The sequence below is a fragment of the Mus caroli genome, chromosome X (genome assembly GCF_900094665.2).
Source record: "Mus caroli chromosome X, CAROLI_EIJ_v1.1, whole genome shotgun sequence".
Taxonomy (NCBI): domain Eukaryota; kingdom Metazoa; phylum Chordata; class Mammalia; order Rodentia; family Muridae; genus Mus; species Mus caroli.
The window spans coordinates 135,046,106-135,055,633 of NC_034589.1; the positions used below are offsets into that span (position 1 = coordinate 135,046,106).

General features: G+C 35.7%; 2 pseudogenes; one reads left to right on the top strand and one right to left on the bottom strand.

Moving 5' to 3' along the window:
• The window catches only part of LOC110286417, a 1,502-nt pseudogene extending 1,245 nt beyond the window's left edge, over positions 1-257 (bottom strand).
• A 142-nt stretch (positions 258-399) lies between these two features.
• LOC110286157 lies at positions 400-1,196 on the top strand (annotated as a pseudogene).
• Positions 1,197-9,528: the final 8,332 nt, after the last annotated feature.

Consider the following 9,528-nt stretch of genomic DNA (forward strand, 5'->3'; position numbering starts at 1 on the left):
GTATTGTGGGATCCTCCAGTAGTACTATGTCCAATTTTCTGAGGAACCGCCAGACTGATTTCCAGAGTGGTTGTACAAGCTTGCAATCCCACCAAAAATGGAGGAGTATTCCTCTTTCTCCACATCCTCACCAGCATCTGATGTCACCTGAATTTTTGATCTTAGCCATTCTGACTGGAGTGAAGTGGAATCTCAGAGTTGTTTTAAAAGTACATGTAAGTAGCCTCTAGGGCACCCTTGGAAAGCCCAGGGATCATGGCTGACTTGGAGTGAGGTTGCTGGACCAACCTAGCCCTGCTGCTGTCCTTGCAGAGTGAGACTGGCCATCCCAAGTCCCAATTCTAACTAAAAACAACAACAACAACAACAACAGACAAACAAACAAACAAACAAACAAAAAAACAGAAAAGGCCACCAAGGGATCAGATGTGAGGTAAGAAATGTGGCAAAGGCCATAAAGTATAAAGGCAGAGAGAAACTTGGCCGAAATTGGGCTTTGAGGGGGGCAGACTACATTTTACATGCAAATCCCAAGTATGGATTCAATGAAGGACAATTTCAGGAACCAGTATCACCCTTTGAATCTCAGGAGACTATAGTATCTCATAGTTTTAAGTCAAGTTAATCCAACTGTACCTATTGACTTAATCCATTTTGTGAGTGGGAGAGGTGTGACCATCCAACCACTTAAAGGGGATTATGGAGTCCAGCTCTTTCAAGATGGTGCTGATCCTTTTCAAGCACAAGTTAATTTGAGGTGTAGTTAGCTTCAGAATTAGCCATTGCTGTGATTGGGGAAAAAATGGTGGTGGTGTTACTACTGCCTTCTATGACCCAAGACATCTAGAAATTCTGTGCAAGCTTGTCCCTTTCCTTCTGAGGGGACAACCCATTCCAAAAAGAATGCTCCCTCCTGAGGTGTTACTACCCTATTTTACTGATGCAAAAACCAGAGGGTACCTGGCTACCCTGCCAAGTTTCCTGAAGTAAGATTTGATCACACCATAAAGTATGACTACTTTGTTCTTGATATCACAAAAGATGAACTAACTCTTCAGAATGCTCAGCACTTGGAATGATCCAAGGCAGATTTTCTTCGGTCTTGCTCCTGGCTGGATGGTGAATATGGCCAGTAAGAAAATTATAAAACCTTCACAACCAGAGTTGAGAATTGTTTCAAATATTACAGCTCCTAAACTCCCTTCCAGTAAATCAGACTTGTGAGCCAATCAGGGCTTGAAATGTGGATTCTTATGTGTCTTAAAGCATCAGGGTTGATAACCAGCCTTCACAGTGGTTAGGTCTCTTATTCATTTTCCATCTGACATTAAATCACAGGCAGCAACTGTGGCATGGAGGAAAAAAACAGTACATTTAAAAATTTCTCAGGTTTGTGACTTTTATATATTTCCTGTTGCTACTATCTTCTGGTTTATTTTCACTGTAGTCAAGGGAAATATTTCACATAATTTCAAGGTTTTTTTTTAATTTAAAGGTAATTTTTTTCATGACAATTCATATTTCGGTAATTATCTCACATACATATAAGAAGAATTTGTATTGTGTTGTTTAGAGGTAAAGTGTTATATACATAGGCATTCACAAAACCTTATGGATTCTAAGGAATAGATTTCTTGCTAATTTCTTATACTTATTCCAATATTTCTATTAAAAAAACCTGTTGTCGATGTGGTTTAGTTCATTCAGTCATCTTATTGTTAAGTAAGACCTTTTCAAAGTCCTATGGAAATCATTACACAAGCTTTCCTATTAATATATTTTTTTACATTTTGACACCTACCTCCAACCCTACTTGATCGGAACTATCAAAGTGACTGTAAATGTAAGTATTTTACTCCAGTGAATGAAATAATTGGAGAAGTTTAACAAGTCTGTTCTACTTGCAATAATTCTCTAATTCTCTCTCACCCCCTTCTCTCTCTCCTCTAGATATCTTTTTCTGGGTAGCTCTCTTTTCTCAGAGATCTGGCCGACATAGTTCAGGTTTCTCGGTTTCCCTAATTTTTCTCTCCTTAATTCATGGAAACAATCTAGCTCTGCTTTGACTCTCCTCTACTATTTCAGAGTGTGAAATATAGGTTTACATAGGAAAAATGCCATCCAGGGACTCACTTTAATTAATTTATTTTCTGTGTGTCACTTGTTGTCTGTCCACTGTGTAAACTTAGTTACAATCAGGTACTGCTTAATGATGGGCGATCAATTCTAAGAAATATATTTTTTAGGCAAGGCTTGTTTCCTTATTGTTCAAGCATGATAGAATATATATGTACAAACTAAGATTGCACATTGGTATTAGTTAATATAATATAAGAACATCAGAATATCGTGGTATATGATCAGTTGAAGCATCATTATGCAGAAAGAGACTAATTTAGTATATTCAGCTCTCCTTTCCAGTTATTCTCACTAGAGAGAGAGAAATATACTAGAGTCCAGTATATATCTTATTATAACCAGAAATAAGAAACACCTCTGTTTTTTATTTGCCCATAGCATAGGGTAATAGTAATAGTAAATGCTGAATCTATATGTAAAAGCTAAGAGGACTTTGGGTACCTAGGACTTTTAATTTCAATATAATTGTGACCCAGCTCTAAACTCCCCTGTTAATTAATTATTAATTTTGGCAAGAGATAATTGTTTTAATGGAATCCCTTGGTTTGGCATTAAAACCCACATATCACAGATATACACATATGATAAAGATGAATGGCATCGAACAAATTCTTTTTTTCAGAAAGACATGAGTGGCCCTATCATGGATTCATACATCTTTGCTTAGGTCTAGCATCTGCTTCTCATCAAGTATCTCTTCTCCTCAGATAAAAACTTAATTTACCCAAACTTAACTAAGCTTATCCTTGACTCATGTTCCCTGATATTATTCCACTATTTGATTGGTTTTATTTGAAACAGACTAATGACAAGTAACAAATTGTTGTCTCTAGTTAGAAGCAAAGGAGGGAATAAAGAATGATGATAATTCATATAGAAAACCTCTCTTACCGCATTTGAAGGTACTTCAGAGGCTAGATAGAAAGGATTGATGAATTACATGCATATTCTTCACTCCATGCAGATAGCTCCATGCAACTTTCAGTACTACTTATCTACCTTGTTAAAAACATTTGTCTATCCATTTTTCAGTAAAATTATTTTGTCTTCCATATTATCCTTGAACTTCTTAGGATAAGATATCATTAAATATGTTGTAAGGGAACTGATAAGTGAAAAAGACAGACACGGACCCTATGACACCCCTTGTTCTAAGAATGAGCAATTTCAATTAATTATCCACTTGATCGATTTACTTATTCAACAAAGTCTTGTATCTGTGTGTGAATTCACCAGAATTTTAAAACTGAATAGGATTCATTTCTAACTCTCTGTACATCTAAATATGTCTAAGTGCAGGGTCTTGAGTGACTTCTGAGATTTATCCACTGTGTTCTATATTCCCTGATAATTATGTCCCTTTTTTTCTTGTGTGATGCCAAAAGTCATTTGCTTTCCATTTCAGACAATATCTCTAGATTTGCTCCTAGGCAACACATAATAAATCTATCTTTACTTAAAAGGCTCAATGCTGCACCTATTTTATATCAGGTACTCAGTGATGTTTCATCTGAGCAAATGAAACTCTAATTAGGCTCTCATCCTTATGCTTCAATTTTCCCTTCTAAAGCTGTTCCTTATTATTCTTAACTAAACAACCATGGTTGGATCAAACATCACTAATGTGACATAGAATTTAGTACTCAGAAACCACTCTAAATGCTTCTTCGCTTTCACATTTGTAACCTGTTACTGTCATATTAAAGAAAATAAAAAAAACAGATCATATGTTCCTAAGGTAACTTGAAAGTGGCCTGATAATACATATTCATATATTTCATTTCCACTGCCTTTATATCATAGATTTCATTTAATCAACTATTAATATTAATTAGGACTTAGAGATTATTACTGATAGTAGTTTTAATTTTTATTTTATTTTTGAGTTTATAATTTAATTACACATTTCTCACTTACCTTTTTTCTCTACAAGTTCTTCCATATACCCTTCCCTACTCTCCTTCTAATTCATGGATTTCTTTAAATTAGCAATTGTTGTAACATATCTGTACACACACTCTACACACACACACACACACACACACACACACACACATACACTAATGATAAATTTGGGATATATAATTGTCCCTGTGTGTATGTTACAGTGCTATTTTTTAAGACTGAGAACAGTGAATTGCCCTATTTTGTGCTGAAATTCATTCCATTATTAAAAGCTAGATCATACCAGTGTATTTAAATCTGAGGGCCATTACTGGTGATATTTAGTACATCTGAGCTAGAAATGCCAAAATCAGTTTGTATCGAATTTGGGTTTTCATGGGAAGTATGAATATAGAAACTTTACTGAGAACTACTGCATGGTCAAATGTTATGGATCCTAGACACAGAATTAGTCAAAATGATTGCCCTGTAGGTTTGTGGAAATTGTATTATAAGAGCCAATTCTGCAATGTATTCTCAGTGTAACATTGCAGGTTTTGTGCAGAAAGGTTTATATATTTCCTAACACCTAAAAGTAGACTTGTTATTAGAAGATTTTTTGAATAATATGATATAATTATAATTAATTATAACTAATACAAAGCAGGTACACAGTCCTATCAATAGATTGCTTATGATCTCTTCTGTTTATGTCATTACAAATAGAAATACTGTGTTCTAATTAAGTGATTATTCCCAGAAGAAGATGGGAGACATGTTGAAGAGATTTGGAAGGGAGTCGATCCAGCTCACACACATGGTTTTGGCAGGCCTTGCCCTTCTCCATGATTCCTACTAACTTTCTAAAAACTGTGACATTACATTGCTAAAACTAGGCACCAAGGTCTATTCCCTTATTTGGCTCCTTATTCCTATTGCTGAGTCTGACTACCAAGGCCCAGCTATCAAAGTACTAAAGGCCACTAATGAAAATTCCCCCTTTGGCTCACCTAATTAACATGCTGAATTAAAATTAAACATCTTATCCTAAGATAAGTTTGCCAATTTTACCTTTATGAACCACCATTTTCCTGCAGGCCACATCTGTCACCTCTCTATCCAGAGGATGTCCTTTATGTTCCGGAACAAATACCCCTTCCCTTTTTCCCTTCCCAATTTTCTCCCTTCTCCCTTGTTCCCTTCCCTTTCTCCCTTGTTCTCTATCCACTGTCTGCCTCTTATTTCCTGCCCTTTGTCCATATGGGACTAGTTAATCCCTTTTGGGTTGAGAACTGGGTCTTGGGGATCCTGGGCTCATACTGTTCCTTACAGTCTTTTCTGTTACTATCATGGTATCAACCTGGGTTGGCTGAAATGAAAATGTTTTCTGTGTAATGTATTTTGTTATACAAAAACTATAGCAAACTATTAGAAAAATAGCAAAGCAACATGAGTCTACTTTCATGAACCCCTGTGTAATATGTTACATGACAGTAGCCTCTTTAGAAGAGCTCAGGTTTTGTAGATAAAGAGAAATTTCCAAATCAAGTAGAAATGGAGGAACTACTGAGCAATTTTTCCATAGTATATTGAAGTAGTCAAGAAGTTTTGAAAACCTTATAAAGTTCATTTTAAAATCTTACTTATAAAAATCTCAAGAAGAGTAACACTAGAAGTTATCTTAAAGTAAACTCAAGATATACGATGGCACTAACAGAAAGGAAATCATTGAGTAACATTAATAGAAAAAAAGGGGGGGTTGAGTTAAGAATCAATGAAGCACTTTAATCCAGCAGGAAAAGAGATTGGGAGTTGCCTTTCATCATGATAACCAGTCAAAAGCTGGACAGCTCAAAAGTCAGTAACTTTTCTTAGCTCTGCAAGGCAAATGTAGTCATGGTAAATTTCCCTACCTTGGTACTAGAGCTAAAGATAAGTTCAGGGAACCACTGCTTATGGAAGAAACTTCACAAGCAGAAATTATTGCAGGTATAGTAAAAAGATATGAAACTGGAACTGTTATCGAGAGACCACTGGAAGAGTAGTGTAGACAAGCCCAAAAGTCAAAGTCTATAAGCCAGGGGTATGCACCCTTCATAATACTGTGACATTTAATATAGTTCTTGTGTTAACCCTCAACCATAAAATGATTTCATTGCCACCTCATAACAGTAATTTCGCTACTGTTAAGAATTATAATGTAAATATCTGATATGAAGGCTATCTGATAAGTGACCCCAAAAGACTTTGCAGTCCAGAGGTTGAGAACTACTGCTTCACGAGCATCTAATAATGGAAGAGGGAGGCTCGTGTTAAATTTTACCTTCAGGATATCAACCAAGCTCTCACCAAGAATGATGGAAAAACATTTATCATCATGCTTTTGTCAGGGACAGAGGAAGTATTCATTTTTATTGTTTTTTTTTATTTATTTATTTACATTCCAAATGTTGTCCCCCAGTTTCCCCTCCACAAAGCCCCTATCACATACCCCTCTCCTGACTCTCTGAGGGTGCTCCTCCACCCACCCACCCACCCACCCACTCCTGCCTCCCTGTCCTAGCATACCCCTACACTGGGGCATTAATAAAATGTTCAATGAAACAAAACATTCAATCCTTACCTTTTTCTGACCACAGGTAAAAATTATTTAACAAGAGTCTATAGTCTTGGGATTTTTTTTTCTTTATTGCTGACAAGTTTTCACCCAAACTGTCATTGAACCTTTGCTTCCCAAGTACTGGAATTAGAGGTTTTTACTTCCATATCTACCCAGCAATAAAGGGATTTATTCAGTGCCTGATTGAATTAGATGAGAGGCTAAGAGGAAGAAAACAAATTTTAAAATGGAAAGTATTTTTGAAATATACAGTCTAGCAACACAGGCTTACAATGAATTTAGAAGCTAATCACATACAAGAGAACACTAACCTTATAACACTTTAATTTTACAACTTCACACTACTTTATAAAATGCTAAAGGCATATTTATAATAGTTTATATACTGAGCACTTCAAGACAAATATCATCAAGAAAAAGTTACAAATCATACTAACATGCAAATAGAATATACAAAGCAAACAACCCCTCGCCAGGTAGGTATGGCTGGATTTATGAATTATCCGACTAGGAATTTAAATTGGATATACCTAATACCACATATTCACTCATGGACAAAGCAGACAGCTCATAGTGTCAGAAATTCTAACAAATAGGAAAAATAATTACAGATTAAAATTCTGCTAAAGATTAAGAATTTGTTTGATGGATATAGTTTTATGTCTGTGTGACCAGGCATAACTAAGGGGGGAAAGCTCTAAGCTTGAGAATATCCCAATAAAATAATTTCAACACTAAAAATTTAAAATGAGGGAAAATCTGTGATAAAATATCTGAGTTGTAAAATGATTATAAAATTTACCCACAAATAGATATAAAAACACAAGAAAAGGAGGTAGAGAAAGTACCCAAGGATCTAAAGAGGTCTGCAACACTATAGGAAGAACAAGAATATGAACTAACCAGTACCCCACAGAGCTGTGTCTCTAGTTGCATATGTAGTAGAGGATGGCCTAGTTGGCCATCAATGGGAGGAGAGGCTTTTGGTCTTGCGAGGATTATATGCCCCAGTATAGGGGAATGCCAGGGCCAGGAAGTGGGAGTGGGTGGGTTGGGGAGCAGGGGGGGGGGGGGGGGTATATGGGACTTTTGGGATAGCGTTTGAAATGTAAATGAAGAAAATATCTAATAAAAAAGACGGTTAAAAATAGACAGAAAAACTAAAAGAAACAGAACTATGTGTCAGGATACTGATGCTTTCCAGGAGAGAAAAAACCTACTTATAGAAGAGAAAGTAAGAATTTCACTTCTTTTCAGAGTATCTTAATAAAAGAAGAGATGATATAAAAAAATTAAGCTACAGAGAGAGAATAAAGCTATCAACCAAGAATTCTAAACCCTATAAAATTAGACATCCAAAATGAGGAGGGACTAAACACATTTTCAGATGAATAAAACTGGATAGAATTTGTTTTCTGTAGTTGTGCCTTGTTAACAGATGCCCCACAGAGAAAAGAAAATTTACATATTTACATAGTTAGAAAATAAGCTCTCCAGGGAGTTCATGATGGAATGGGTAAAGAGAATAAATGAATCTATAAGTATTAAGTAACTACAGGATACAGTAATTATTTGAAAAGTAACAAGGGAATGAATGAATAACTAACTAGGAAGACTACTTCAGGTATTATGAATTAGTCTGCTTTCTTGAGATGCAAATATGAAGACTGCATTTAGAAGCATAAGCGGAGTATATTATCTATGGCTGTATGCAAATATTTAAAATGCAGTTAGGGATTACACTGCATTACTAAAATGAGTCTTAAAACTAATTAGAGAGCTTTTGGTTATCACCAAGATGTATATATTACTATATTCTCCTTAGGGTTATGCTGCCATGATAGTCATTGTGATTCACAAGTGTTAGAACTGATGAGGACTGTTTGCTGCTTTGGAAAACTACACTGTGATTTCTGATTCCATGAACATGTGAAGCTTGGAGGATCAGATGAAATAGAACAGTCACAGAAACATACCATCCAGCAAAATGAAGAGTTTAGGAGTCACATCCCAACACAACTACTATATCTAAGGCTCACAGATCATTGCAGTGGATACAGGAAAAAACATTCTAAAAATCAAAGGAACAAATGATTTCAGAAACTACACTTGTAAATTCTCACAACAATGAGCAGAACAAAGACAACAACAGGCATGCCAGAGTGGATTGGAGAAAAGCCTAAGAAGTCTCAATCCTACACAGAGAACTACAGCCAATCTAGGAATGCTCAGAGCAGGAGAAAACGTCTTTCTAAGGGAAGAGCATACCTACTTGTTATCCAATGCCATATGACCATTCCTGAAAACATATATACATGTGGCATTATAGATGCTGAGTGGGTTATATTTTTCTATTTAGGAATATATACACATACACATGTGTTTGTGCAGATCTACATATGTGTATGTAACACTAATGTAAAAAGAGGATGTGAATTTCAACAAAAGCAAAGAGGGGTATATGTTAAGATTTATAAAGAGGAAATAGAAGAGGGGAATAATATAAATATATTAAAATTTTAAAAAGTAAAATAAATAGCTTAAAATATGAAGTATGTTGTGGGTCTGGTGAAAATCCAACACCCAAGACACAAGAAGTTTTCTTAAGAGCAATTTTATTGATTTGGACACCAAATTGACCAGCCAGTAGCCCAGCACAGACTTGGGAGATGATACTGTAACCCTGACTCTTCTCATTGAGCAGGTTTTAAGCTCAAAAATCATAATCAATATGTGGAAGATAGCATCACAAGATCAAAACCCACAAGCAGGTGGGCAACTTAAGATTGCATAAGAGGGAATATCAGGTTAATGATAGGCTTCTGAGTCTTGGGTTGGTTTTGTAGTTCAATCCTAGAAGAGGGATTGAGGGAAGGAGGGAGGGA